This window comes from Microcaecilia unicolor, chromosome 3 (assembly GCF_901765095.1).
Source record: "Microcaecilia unicolor chromosome 3, aMicUni1.1, whole genome shotgun sequence".
Lineage (NCBI taxonomy): Eukaryota > Metazoa > Chordata > Amphibia > Gymnophiona > Siphonopidae > Microcaecilia > Microcaecilia unicolor.
In genome coordinates, this window is record NC_044033.1 from 334,132,446 (window position 1) to 334,147,706 (window position 15,261).

General features: G+C 42.7%; 1 pseudogene; it reads left to right on the forward strand.

The window, feature by feature from the left end:
• Positions 1 to 15,261, forward strand: part of LOC115464708 — an 84,537-nt pseudogene that overhangs the window by 12,651 nt on the left and 56,625 nt on the right.

Genomic DNA, 15,261 nt, shown 5'->3' on the forward strand with positions numbered 1-15,261 from the left:
TGGCCCTCCTTTCCCCTGCCCTCCATCCACTTAGTCCAGTAGTGACCCTCCTCTCCCCTGCCCCCATGCCCAGTGGCCCTCCTTTCCCCTGCCCTCCATCCACCCAGTCCAGCAGTGACCCTCCTCTCCCCTGCCCCCATACCCAGTGGCCCTCCTTTCCCCTGCCCTCCATCCACTTAGTCCAGCAGTGACCCTCCTCTCCCCTGCCCCCATACCCAGTGGCCCTCCTTTCCCCTGCCCTCCATCCACCCAGTCCAACAGTGACCCTCCTCTCCCCTGTCCCCATACGTTCTCCTCCCTCCCTCCGGATCCGTCCCTCACCAACGATCTTCGAATTTTTCACCTGCCCGGCCCGCTAGCGCTGACTCTCCACTGCCGGTTCACGCTTCAAAATGGCCGCCGAGACTTCTCGCGAGGCCGCCTCTGAAAGTCTCGGCGGCCATTTTTAAAGCGCGAACCAGCAGGGGAGAGAGTGCTAGCGCCTAGCGGGCAGGCAAAGGATTCGAAGATCAGGTCGGTGAGGGACGGATACGGAGGGAGGGAGGGGAGCCGGCTCACGGGGGGGGGGGGCAGGGGTGGAGGAGAAGGAACGGGTAGAGGGTGGGGTGAAGGGAGAGCTGCCTGTTGCCGGCCCTGCGTTTGGGGGGGCATTGCCCCCCCTCGCCCCCCCCAGTCTACGCCCATGAGTGGCTGTGTTTCATTTGTGAAGAAATCATGTAAAGTTGTTTTATGTGTGGCAATACTAGTGGGTGGGGAGATTGGGAGAGGGGGTTCCCTCCTTAATTTCTACCCTGGGCCCCAGCATGTCTGAAACCGACCCTGGTCACGTGCCAAATTGAACTTCCGCGTGGTACACTCAGGCAGCCTGTGGTAGTTCAAGCATCTACACTTATTTCTCTGGTTCAAAAAACATACTTGTATTTTTTAGCATGGGGGCATGTTTGAGGGTGGAAACTAGGTGTGCTCAGTGCTAATCAGTGCAGCTACATTGCCTGGTATATAGTTGTCGGAAAAGGCTCATGCCCTAATGGCCATGTGCTAATTTGGAAACTAGCACCTGGCCATTGATAGGAAAAATGGAAAGGCAGCCATTTTACAGCCACACTAAAAGTGGCCTCAGCATGGGGGGGAAATCCATGTGCTAATCATAGCACAGGGCACCTTTTAGCACCTTTTACTATTTACACAAATTACACAGAATTTGTACTTATTTTACAAAGTTTGATTTTGCTGAGTTGCTTTCCCTGGATTCTATATAGCATGACCAAAATTGCTTGCACAAATCCGGTTGTATTCAGGATTTACATAAACAATTTAATTATCTTAACAAGACACTGAAAATTGGCTCTTAATGAGCAATTGACACTAATTGGAATTGATTAGAATTTATGCATATCACTAGGCGTATTCTTTAAAGTGATGTGCGTAAATTCTAATGCATGCTGTCACAGAGAGGGTATGGCCATGGGTGTGGAATGGGTGGGTTGTGAGAATTCTGAAAAACTATGCACAGGGTAATGGAATATACCTGCTCCATGCCTAACTTAAGCGCTGGTATTTACACCAAGTTTTACTTGGCGCAAATAAACATAAGAACAAAAGCATTACCATTCTGGGACAGACTGAAGGTTCTATCAAGCCCAGCATCCTGTTTCCAACAGTGGCCAATCCAGGTTAAAAGTACTTGGCAAGATCCCAGAACAGTACAATACATTTTAAGCTGCTTATCTGTTTTTTTGGGGTGGTGTTTTTCAGAAGAACAACAATAGCGATTGGCAGTATTCTGGTACAGTCGGCTAGAAAAAAACAAGACCCATTGCAGTTCGACCCCGTAGGCAGGCACAGTTGGGCACTGAAACATGGCACATGTCGGGTCCTTACTCATTAAAGATTGTACCATTGCTCCAGTTCTTGAAGCCCTTTTGTGCTTTTTTCGTGCTTATGGACTTTTAGGAAATTATCCAAACCTTTTTTAAACCCCACTAAGTCTGTGGCAACAAATTCCAGAGTTTAATTACACATTGAGTGAAGAAATATTTTCTCTGATTCATTTTAAATTTACTACTTTGTAGCTTCATTGCATGCCCCCTAGTCCTAGTATTTTTGGAAAGAGTAAACAGATGCTTCACGTCTACCAGTTCCAATCTTCTCATTATTTTATAGACCTCTATCATATCTCCCCTCAGCCATCTTTTCTCTAAGCTGAAGAGCCCTAGCCACTTTAGCCTTTCCTCATAGGGAAGTCACCCCATCCCCTTTATCATTTTTATCGCTCTTCTCTGTGCCTTTTCTAATTCCACTATATCTTTTTTTTGATGTGGTGACCAGAATTGCACAAAATATTTGAGATGCGGTCTCATCATGGAGCGATACAAAGGCATTATAATGTCCTCATTTTTGTTTTCCATTCCTTTCCTGATAATACTTAACATTTTATTTGCTTTCTTAACAGCGGGTTTCAACATATCATCAACAATGATGCCTAGATCCCTTTCCTGGTTGGTGACTCCTAATGTTGAACCTTGTATTACGTAGCTATAATTCAGATTCCTCTTTCCCACATACATCACTTTGCACTTGCTCACATTAAACGTCAACTGCCATTTGGATGCCCAGTCTCGTAAGGTCCTTTTGCAATTTTTTACAGTCCTCTTGCGATTTAACAACTTTGAATAACTTTGTGTTGTCAGCAAGTTTTATTACCTCACTAGTTACTCCCATCTCTAGATCATTTATAAATATGTTAAAAAGCAGCAGTCCCAGTACAGACCACTGGGGAACCCCACTATCTACCCTTCTCCATTGAGAATACTGACCACTTAACCCTACTTTCTGTTTTCTATCTTTTAACTAGTTTTTAATCCACAATAGAACACTACATCCTATCCCATGACTCTCCAATTTCCTCTAGAGTCTTTCATGGGGGTCTTTGTCAAATGCCTTTTGAAAATCCAGATACACAATGTCAACCGGTTCACCTTTATCTACATGTTTGGTCACCCCTTCAAAGAAATGTAGTATATTGGTGAGACAAGATTTTCCTTCACTAAATCCATGTTGGCTTTGTCTCATTAATCCATGCTTTTGAATTTGCTCTGTAATTTTGTTCATTATAAAAGCACCAATGTCAGACTGCTAGGAGTATTCCCCCTAAGCATATTCTATAGACTGTACTTAGATTTAGGCACGGTTTATAGTTTACAGTTAGGCAGAAATATTTTTGGCGCCAATTTTCAGGTGCCATATATACAATCAGGTCCTTTATCCTTATGTAATTTCACACATTGATTATTGCAATTCATTGTTTGTGGGATTAAATCTTTACAGTTTAAAAAGACTCCAGCGTGTTCAAAATGCAGCTGTTTGACTTTTGAAGAATTTAGGTTTACAAAATCATATCTCACCTATTCTTTATTCTTTGCATTGGCATCCAATTAAAAGGCATTGAATTTTCAAAATACTTGTGTCAGTGTCTAAAGTGTTTCATGGTATGGCACCAAGATATGTTTCTGATAAGCTGCCAACTTATACTCCTAAGCAATCATGATATTCTGTAAGTAAGAGGCATTTTCTTTTAGCTCCTGCCAGATCATTTCAGTAATGTGCTCACTCTCAAGCTTACTCTTATTTTATGACCTGGTTGTGCAACAAGGTTCCTCCCTCTGTGATAACTACTAAAGATCCTTAAGGATTTCATAAGGCATTTAAAACTTACTTGTTTTAATCTATCAATTTGATTAGTTGAAATGGAAATTGTTGGCTGGAACTACTGTTTAATGTAATTTAGTTTATGTTGTACTGTTTTATTATATTATGAATGTAATTCTGTAACCTGCTCTTGTCACTGTCAGGACAATGGGCTAAATAATGGAATGAATGAATAAATAAATAAATAAATAATAGTAAAAGGACCCCTTAATATGTTACAAATAAACATATTCAGATATATGCTTAATTCTGAAATGAAAATTACAAAAGGAAAACAAATACATACAATCCACGTCATGCAGATAACTTGGAGACAACCATTGTACCAAAATGTAAAAAGGAGAAAAAACAATGTGAATAACAATCAGGCATGGAAAACAATCATTATAACCTGAATAATACTACCTCTTATGATCAAACAAATTTATAACCTCTATTTTACAAAGTTGAGCTAGCGTAGCTTTGCAAAAAGGGGCCTAAGAAACTAAACTTTCTAGTTTTCTAACAAAAACGTTTCCAGGTGCATGGGGTCAAGAAAACAAAAGAATTATTCTCAAGTGTTAACAAGCACTTGCAGGGAAATTTTACAAAGAAGGACACCCCTATCAATAAACCCTGGGCTTGAGCTGAAAAAGACTCAACTGTGTGAGCCTGGAAACCTCTGGGAATATCCTAATAGTCTGCCCAAAGAAAGGAACATTCTTCTTTGAAAAATAAGCTTTCACAATTAAAAAATGTATGTTCCTCTTTCTGGAAAGATACCGACAAAGTAGCTCTTTCAGTAATAGGTTCCTGAGAAGACTCAAGAAATCTAGAAAAATCTAATCTATCTGGAGATTGGATAATGTTTAGAGCTCCTTCCTTATTAGACACCTTAGAACTTCTATGCAACTAATATAGATGACTAACTGCAACTCTCAACTGTAAGACCTCCTTCAAATAAATTTTAAGAAGTTATAAGGGAGCCAAAAAATGTGTAACAGCAACATTTAAAAAACTCAAATTTCAGTCCCTAGACATATTCTCCAAAGGCTCCATTCATAAATGAATGGCTAGACAATCCTTTGTAATTACAGAAACAGCTGATTGAGTAGAAGTCTTCTGAGATTCCATCTTGTCTAACTGTTGTTTAAATATTTTCAGTCTAGACTCTTGGTCATTCAATTTTGCAACAGCTTCTTCTGTAAACTTTGCAAAGGAAGACACATTTTCCTGCAGGGATTTCTCCATTCTGTGAATCGCTATCAGGAAATCTTGTAGTGAGACTTCCTGCAGATTGATCTCAACAGAGGAAACAGGAGTAGACACAATAAAAGAAACTGATGAAGATACCTTAACCTGGGCAGTCTGTCCAATCTCCAGGAATTGAGAGAGGAAGTCCTTGCAGGGTCAAACCTGTAAGGTCTGCAGCATCCCATCTTCTAAGATTGCTGTCTGACTTTGACAAAACAGCAGCTTATGGGGGTGGGATTCGGTCCCCAGAAGAAATGGAGATGTTGGGAGAGGAAGGCAAAGTCATAGGCATTAATGGTAAAACTGGTATTGCAACTCAAACATGCTGGTCCATAGGTCCCTTTCCATTGCCTAATGGAGGGGAGCAGAGTGACATGCTCCTTGTTCCTCACGGGCTCCGAAATGTATACAATGGGGCAAGACCTGCCCCTTTAGCCATGTCCCTTTGGGCATGCACCAACCGGCACATGCCATGGGCCGCAGGCTGCAGCAAGAATTCTGAGATATACTTGAGATGCAGGACACACTGGGGCAAGCTGGAACAGGCATTCACCTCAATGCCTGATGTCAGAAGGCAGTGGATAAAGTAGTCTCACAGATTCTCCTTAGCTTAGATTCCTAACATTTTAACCTATTTTAGTGAAATATAGGGGTTCATTATCAAAAGAGAAAAACATTTAAAAAGTGTCATAAAGCAGCATTTTGGGTGAAAATCTTCTCATATCTAGATCAGTATTTTCAAAACTTGTTTTGCAGACGTTTATCTATGCAATTTGTCTGCAGTGCAAAACTCTAAAAGCATTGGACTAGACCTATTGTTAGAACAAATAAGGCACAAAAAGGTGCCCTAAATGGCTAGATGACCACTGGAGGGAATCCAGGAATGACCCTATCCTCCCCCACCCCCGAAATGTGAATAAAAATATTACTTACCAGCCTCTATGACAGCCTCAGATGTTATAGCCAGGCCCATTAGAGCAGCATGTAGGTCCCCAGACTAGTGTGATGGTGGTGGGTTCAGTACACTGTAGACAGGCAAACCCAGGCCCATATCTCCCTTTACCTGTTACACTTGTGGTGGAAACTGTCAGGGCCACCGAGAGACTAAGTTGGGACCGGGACAAGGCCACTGACACCCTTGCCCCTCGCCGTCGCCCTCGCCACAGCTGCCGCTGCAGACCCGGCCTCACCTGCCTGCCCTCGTCTCCATCCGCCACCGGGCTCCCTGCATTAAAATCGGCAGCGCCTCAGCTGAGCTCCATTTGGAAAGGCAGATCACCTCCCTTCGGGCCCTCCCTGTGTCCCACCCTCGCGGAAACCGGAAGTTACATGAGACGAGGGCGGGACACAGTGAGGGAAGGCCCAAAGGAAGGCGATCTGCCTTTCCAAACGGAGCTCAGCTGAGGCGCTGCCGATTTTAATGCAGGGGGCCCAGTGGCGGACAGAGCCGAGGGCAGGCAGGTGAGAATGGGGAATGTTGCCCCAGCAGCCTGACGCTGGCGCCGGGCTCTCCCTTGGAGGTCCGGGCCCAGGGAATTTTGTCCTCCCCGACCCCCCTCTTGGCGGCCCTAGAAACTGTGAGCCCTCCTAAACTGACCTGAAACCTACTGTACCCATAAATAGGTCCTCTCTTCATCTATAAGGTCTACTGTAGTGGTGTACAGTTGGGGGTAGTGGATTTTGGGTGGGTTTTAGAGGGCTCAGCAGACAAGATACATGAGATGTGTACTTGGGAGCATTTAATGGCTTGATTTGTTATGTCTTTTCACTTGCTTTTTTTTGTTTGTTTTCAAAAGTGGCCTATAAAGATAAATGCACAAAGCACACAACCTTGTTATAAATTGAATTTTTTTAATTAAAAAAAGGTAAGACATTTTTCTTTTTTGAAAATGATCATATTTCCTATTCAGACCTGAGAGTTTTAGTGCAAAACGAAGCCTGACTTAGACACCATATCAAAAATTTCCCTCCACAAATCTTAAGTTTTCTACGGAAAAAGCACCTAAATGAAGGTTTACAGAAATTATCTAAGGTGTAATCTCACAGTGACAAAGATGATGATATTTTTACTGTACACCGCCTTAAATGAATTCTTTCAAAAAGGTGGTAAATAAATCCTAATAAATATTATTATTATTATTATTATTATTATATATTTTTTGGAACAGATCAGTTTTATCTCGCAGAGTCTTCTAATGAGTGACGCAGTAAAGTTCCTTTTTGTACCGGACTGTCCCCAGTGAACTGCAAGTCTGTGCTGGGATTCTCAGGTTACTGAAGCATTTTGGCTGGATCTGGGTTGGTATCATTGCAACTGATGATGAAAGCAGCCTGAGGGCGATTCAGATCCTGAGAGAAGGGATTGAGCAAAATGGTGGCTGCATTGCATTCATAGAAACCTTCAGTCATACACAGAGCAATTTTATGCCAACAGAGAAAATAACTGAAATAGAAAAGAAGATGAATATGCCATCAATTAAAGTAATTATTTTCTATACTAAGGCAGAGGATATGAGCTACGCACCCCGGCCTGAGTGGTTCCCTGGCAAAGTCTTTATCACGAAAACTGAACTGAATTTGTACTTGAAACATGGAGGAACAACTTATATGAAGAACAACACCTTATCATTTGCAATTGTAAAGAAGAAGATCCCAAACTTTGCAAAATTTATCCAGGAGGTGAACGTTACCCTGTTTCTAAGTGATGATTCCACGAAGGATTGGTGGCTGGGCCTGTGTGACAGCCAGTGTCCGAAATACATCAAAAGATCCTGCAGTTCTGATGTAAACTTGTCACAAATTCTACCCTGTAACATCGACTTCTTTGGGAAGAGCAATAGTGTATATAACGCTGTGTATGCCCTGGCACATGCACTGCATGACATGCTCACGTCTTGGTCTAGAAACAACACCACAAGGAGTAGAGAAATGTGGAAATTATCTGATTATTTGCCATGGAAGGTAACATCATTTGTTTTGTTGTGTTGTTCAGAAGATAGAGAAAGTGAGACAAAGCAAAATGTGAAAGGAAAGACTTTGAGGAAAATGAGGCCGGGTGCACTGGAAACTCTATGATCCCAGAGAGAGGCTGAATCCCCACAATCACAGAATGTTTTTCATGATAAGATCCTTCAGAAGAATAGCTAAATAAGGGGGTCTTTTACTAAGGTATGCTCACGTTTTTAGCACATGCTAAAATTAGGCACACGCTAAAAATTAGAGACACCAATGCATTCCTTTGGGTGTCTCTAATGTTTAGCGTGTGCCCAATTTTAGCACACCTTAGTAAAAGCCCCCCTAAGTTGGGAAAGCATAGAAAGCATAATTAGTGTAATTCTTTTCAACTTTTCAACACATATATCCTTTCATTTTATAAAAAATCTCTAAAAAGGAGTGTGCAAATTTGGGCATGTGCCCAATTTTGCACATGCATTTTAATTGAATAAAGAGCTAATTAACACCATCAATTGGCTTTTTAAGAAACAATTATTGGCTCTAATTAGATCCAATTAACATGTCCATGCGTACATTTAGGCATGGGATCCACACACAAATTTTACACATGGGTGAGAAAAGAGGGTGTGGAAATTGGAGGGCCATGGGCGGATCAGGGCAGATCGGGAATGTGAATTTTAGTTACATGCATAATTATAGAATAAAGGAGCTCCATGACCCAATATAAGCACAGACATTTGCACCACATGATCCCAGGGCTTAAGCACTATTTTATAAACCGTGCCTAAGTTTAAGTATGGTTTATAGAATACCACTATGCTCTTTTTTTTAGCACCAGTTTTTTAGGCATCAATTATAGAACTTCCTCCATAGGGGTAGATTCAATAAGGGAGCCAAAATGTAGGCATCAAAAATATGAGCACTAAATGGAAATTCTATAACGATGATTGCATGTACAATTGTTGTTTAGTATAGAGCATAAGATGGTATGTAACCGGGGTTAAAAGAACAAAAGGGGTAAAAGGAAAAAAGAAAAAATACTTACCTGGGTCTTGGGGGCCACTGGGGTAGGCTGGGAAGGTCCGGGAATGTTCCCGGGCCAGGAGCAGCTGGCAGTGGTGGTCCTGGGTGTTGGGGATGCTCCGGGAAAGAGCGCTGCAAAAGGCAGCGTTCCCGGAGCCGGCGTTGCTGTCCGGGGAACCGGGGGCGCTGTGTGAAGGGAAGCAGTGCTCCCGGTATGGCGCTGCTGTTTTGGGGGCTTCCGGGGACGATTGGGCACGTCCCCGGGAGCGAAGAGGACAGCGGCATTGTTTTGAGAGTTCGGTGATGTTGGCCACGTCTCCGGGCTGCGAGGAGCTGTACGGGCGGTGTCGGGCCTCATTTTAGCCCGATTTCGGGCCGGGGTGAAGAGGAGAGCTCGGGGAGAGCTGTGGTTTGCGTCTGCCGCGATCGCGCGGGGACGCAGAGGAAGAGGACACCAGTTTTAGGCTGTGGAAGAGGGGCTGCCAGTGAGGAGGACTGGCGAGAGGCCTGCCCTGTGAGGAGAAGACGTCGGGAGGAGTGCGCGCATGCGCACGAACAGTTTTTGGGTAGGAGCTCCGGCGAGGCCTACAAGCCTGGGCCTCGATTTTTAAGCCGGAGCTCCAGAAGAATCGCGGTTTTTGGGGCAAATTTTTCAAAACGCTCCGTTTTTGCTCCAGGACGTCGGACACCGGAACGGATGGAAGGCTTAACGTGAGGGGAAATTCTACAACAAGGTAAGGGGTCGTTTGGCCCGGAATTTTGATTGGTTAATTTTAAATTTGCATAAATTGGGTTTTTTATTTTTTAAAAATCAGGGGTCCGACGGATTGGAATTATTTTTGCATATTTGGGATCGGGGTATTTTTCTTTATTTTTGTGGGGGGTTACATTTTAAATTTTAATATTTTTTAGGGGTGTTCTGGAGTAGTGTGGGTTTTAAGGGGTTAATTACATTGTAAAATTTTAAATTCAACGTAGCAGGTAGAGGGGAAGGGGATTGAATTTTTAAAGTGGGTTTCAAATTATTTTGGGATTTTTGAGGGGGGTTTAGAGGAGATAATTACGGGCGGACTGTAAAAAGTGGTATTTTTAAGTTTTAAAAGCAGGATTTAATAGGGAATGGGAAGTTTAATTGGTGTAGAAATTTTGGGGTGATTTGGATATAGTTTTATAGGGTTTTTATTTAATTTTATTACTTTTCCATTAGTTTCTATGAGGTTAAAATGGGGATTTTGCACTGCTGGCCAGAATTCCGCTGGTCAGCAGTGGAGATTGGAATCTTGGTACTAGTCAGGGATTGGCTGGAAGGGTCTTGGAACGCAAGCCAAGGCTGTCTTGGAACGCAAGCCAAGGCTGGTTACCAAGGCAACCGGGGAGTTGCAGTTGGTCAGAGTGAGATTGTTGGTCAGAGAGAGTGGAGGTGTTGAGGAGGTGCTGGTAGTGAAAGGAGGGTTTTAATGGTAAAAGATAGGATATTGGGAAAGGTTTCTGGTGATTGATGGTGAATGAAAGTGAGGTGTGTAAGGAAGGTGTGATTTATAGAATAAGTTTTAAAATTTTATTTGTATAGGGTGAATGTATGAATAGGGTAGGAGTTAAGGGGAATTTGGTAAGAGAGGGTTATTAGTGTATTTGTAGTAATAGCATAAGGAGTATTTGGGAAAGGGTTTAGGAATAAATTTAAAGTTTAATTCAATGGAAGTAGAGTTATAGCTTAAGGGGGGGGGGGGTAGTGAGTAAAATAAGAGTTTGAATAAGTGTAATAAAGGAATTGTGTGGGAGTGATTGGGTGAAAGGGACAATCAATTTCTCTCACCCCAAGTTCAGGGAAAAAAAACCTAAAGTTTAGACCTGGAAGATAGGGAACATTTGATTAATTTTATTTTTGAAGAATAGTTGGCCACAGTTTTTCATATACCACTCCTTAGCTAAACTGGTGTCCGTTCAACCCAGGAAGAGAGGGTTTTGCCCCCATTTCATTTGGTTAAGGAAAGGCTTAGGAGGAAGACTTCACAGAAGCAAGGCATCTATTGACAACGGGCCCCCACGCAAGAAAGACGGTGAGCAGAACGGAGAGTGAACCAACGACAGCTAAGTGACATCTTGGGACACAAAAAGTGATTAGAAGTAAAGAGAGAAAGACTAATAGGGAAGAAAATAAAAAACAATACTTACCTTATTTCATTGGTGAGAGGGGTGGGTTGCTTACGGAGACCTGAAAAGAGAAAAGAAAACACCAAAGAATCAAATTCAGGGAAATACTCACAACATTATAGAAAATACAGAGAAAACTTGGATTTGCTAAGGTTAATGTATACTTATCTGATTTTGAGGGGGGTGTTCTGACGAAAGTGAACCTAAAAGAGAAAAGAGGTACAAAAATAAGTAAGAGAGCACTACAAAAGAGTTAATCTGCACATTGTATTACAATAATTATCTATTTTAAATGTTATAATATTTGTTATAGAAATTTCTGAAATTAAAGTTGACTTATTGTTTGAAAATCTTAATATTGTGTGGTTCTGGTTAATTTAGAAAAGTATCCAATTTAGTTTATTTTTCCTCCCACATCTTTTTGAAAGGGTGGGACGTGGTTAGTATTCCTGCACCATCCCCTGAGCTCCGTGTGGTATCCAACATTAGCCACGACTACTAACAACAGGTGTTGGGTAAACCACCACAGATACAACGGAGCGCAGGAGGGTGGTGACAGGTATCTAACTTTAGGCGTGAGCGCTTGCACCATGTCAGAGGCTGTTGTAAATAGTTGCACCTAAACTTGGCAGTCGTGTGTATAAATAAGTATTCTATAACTTTTATGTACAACTGGAGGACACACCTCTGACGCACCCATGCCCCCTTCTATTTGTGTGCTATAGCAATTAGGCACTAACCTCTAAATTCTATATAGGTCAACCTAAGTTGGGAGTACAAGTTTGGTCATAGATTTCAGATCTGTGTGCAAATTAATTGGCTTAATTTGTAAGAATTGGTCTTCATATGAGCACTCACATCACTGCTGTGCTCAGAACACACTCACCCATATCCAGAATAACTACGTAGCAATATTTAAACATGGCAAAATAATAAGGCCACAGCTTTATTACACATAATCTAAAATATTTAAACTTATATCGTATCTCAACATTAACAATATTACTTCAGTATCCCCAATATATGTCATTACCCACTCAAGGCTAGTTGGTGCCAAACTACCTGAAACCACCCCCTCCAATTACAATAAATAATCCTTCAATCCCCCTCCCAGTTGCTTCCAATATATCCTGAATAGTGCTCAGAAAATTGTCAAAACCCATCTCGGACAGATGAACACCATCCACTTGAAAAATCCCAGTACAATCACTGGTCAACAGATTATGAGGAAAAACCATGTCACCCAAACCTAGTAATCTCAGAATTCACTCTCGGTCTGTCTTTCAGTAGCCTCAACCTTCCTTGCACCCCTCCAAATTAATCTCGGAATGATATTAGACTAAACAAGGCAGGAAGCAGGGAAATAATATTTTATTAACATAAAATCCTGTTTCCTTTGTCTAATTAAATCCACCTCTTTAATCCAAAATAACTCGTTGCCACCCAAATGAATCAATATGAGTCCTGGTGAGGAAAAATGCTTCACTTGAAGAAGTGTGGAGATGAGCTGATCCCACCACAAATCGCCAACCAGCGGATATGAATGCCTTGCTCTGCTAGGCCAAGGTTCGAACCCCACTGAGACTCTACTGCCCTCTTCTGGGCCTAGAATATATACAAATGCCTACATAAGCACACACAGAAATCAGGAATGGGTGACCCAAAAATAAACTAACAAAAAAGAGAAATATTAATCATAATGAGAAGAAATGCCACCATCCCAATCGCTTGATTAGATCAGGCAAACCCCCACAATAAGCAGCATATGTAGCCATACTGATAAGGAATGAATATGTACCATAATCCAAAAGATTATAATCTAACCAACTCAAACTCATCTTCAATACAGCCTGAAACTGAAAGCGCATTAAAGGGATCCCATCATCGTGAATAAACCAAAATAATCCCTTAGAAGGCCATTGCCCCATATAAGCAGTAGCACAAGAAATGGGACAGACCACCAGCCGAGGACATGCCCTTGGTTGTACCCACAACCCCGCCCTTGCTGATTGTCTTAGATATACAGACTCTCAAACATAAATAAGTACATTCCAAAATAACATCCTATAAAAGTAATCCAGTATAGCCCAAATATGCTTAGCAGGAGCAACCAATTCCCCCATCCTAAAAGCTCCAAAAAAAGCACACAGAAGTGCCAACTGGAATAATAATACTTCAAAAGGAGACCTACAAACCTCACCTAACACACTACACAAAGCCACTACCCCATCCAATAAAATTGGCAGCTGCACTAAGTAGAGAGAAGAAGAATGAGCTCTCCATATATGACCACACATCAATTTCTTCACACGGAAGGCTTGAGTAGGATCAAAAAAACTAGGGTTACCATATTTGCACAAGAAAGAAAAAAAAGAGGACATAAAATATTGTCCCACCCTCTGTCACCTTGACTTCCCCCCCCCCCCCCCCCCACCAAGAAAGCCAGATTCCTTGTCTCTCCCCCATGTATATCTCCTTGGTGACTTTAATATTCCTGCTAATGATCCTTCCAACTCTTATATTTCCAAGTTACTCGCTTTAACGTCGTCCTTTAATCTCCAACTATGCTCCACCTCCCCCACTCATCAAAATGGTCACTGTCTTGATCTCATCTTCTCCTCCAACTGTTCACCCTCTAGTTTCCTTGCCTCCGATCTTCCCCTCTCTGATCACCATCTTATAACTTTCACACTTAAATCTCCTCCCTCCCAGTCCCGTCCTATCCTATCTAATTTATCTAGGAATCTTCACGACATTGACCCTTCATCTCTATCCTCCCATGTTTCAAACCTCCTCTCTACTGTGCCCCATCCACGTCTGTCAACGAGGCTGTTTCTTCTTACAACAATACTCTATCCTCTGCCTTAGACACTCTTGCACCTTTGATGACCCGCCCTGTAAGGCGTACAAAACCCCAACCTTGGCTGACTTCTAATATCCGCTACCTACGTTCCTGTACCCCGCTCCGCCGAACGCCTCTGGCGGAAATCTCGGGCCCTTGCTGATTTCTTACACTTTAAGTTCATGCTGACCTCCTTCCAATCTGCTCTTTTACGTGCCAAACAGATTATTATATCCAACTGACCAACTCTCTTGGCTCTAATCCTCGACTTCTCTTCACCACATTGAACTCTCTCCTCAAGGTGCCCCCTCCCCCAACTCCCCCTTCACTATCTCCTCAGACCCTTGCTGAATTCTTTCACAACAAGGTTCAAAAGATAAACCTTGCTTTCTCTACCTCACCAGCTCTCCCTCCACTAGTCCGTTCCCCTCTCTCTCCTTCCCCTCATTCCCTTTCCTCCTTTCCTGAAGTTACTATTGAGGGAAACTACACTTCTCCTTTCTTCCTCAAAATGTACCACCTGTTCCTCTGATCCCATTCCCACCCACCTTCTTAATGCCATCTCTCCTACTCTTATTCCTTTTATCTGTCACATTCTCAACCTCTCACTTTCCACTGCGACTGTCCCTGCTGCCTTTAAACATGCTGTGGTCACACCTCTCCTTAAGAAGCCTTCACTTGACCCTACTTGTCCCTCTAATTACCGACCCATCTCCCTCCTTCCTTTTCTCTCCAAATTACTTGAGCGTGCTGTTCACCGCCGCTGCCTTGATTTTCTCTCCTCACATGCTATCCTTGACCCATTACAATCTGGTTTTCGCCCTCTCCACTCAACCGAAACTGCGCTTACTAAAGTCTCCAATGACCTATTACTGGCTAAATCCAGAGGTCAATATTCCATCCTCATTCTTCTTGATCTTTCCGCTGCTTTTGACACTGTCGATCACAGCATACTTCTCGATACCCTGTCCTCACTTGGATTCCAGGGCTCTGTCCTTTCCTGGTTCTCTTCCTACCTCTCCCTCCGCACCTTTAGTGTTCACTCTGGTGGATCCTCTTCTACTTCTATCCCTCCGCACCTTTAGTGTTCACTCTGGTGGATCCTCTTCTACTTCTATCCCTCTGCCTGTCGGCGTACCCCAGGGTTCTGTTCTTGGCCCCCTCCTCTTTTCTATCTACACTTCTTCCCTTGGTTCATTAATCTCATCCCATGGCTTTTCCTACCATCTCTATGCTGATGACTCCCAAATCTACCTTTCTACCCCTGATATCTCACCTTGCATCCAAACCAAAGTTTCAGCGTGCTTGTCTGACATTGCGGTCTGGATGTCTCAACGCCACCTGAA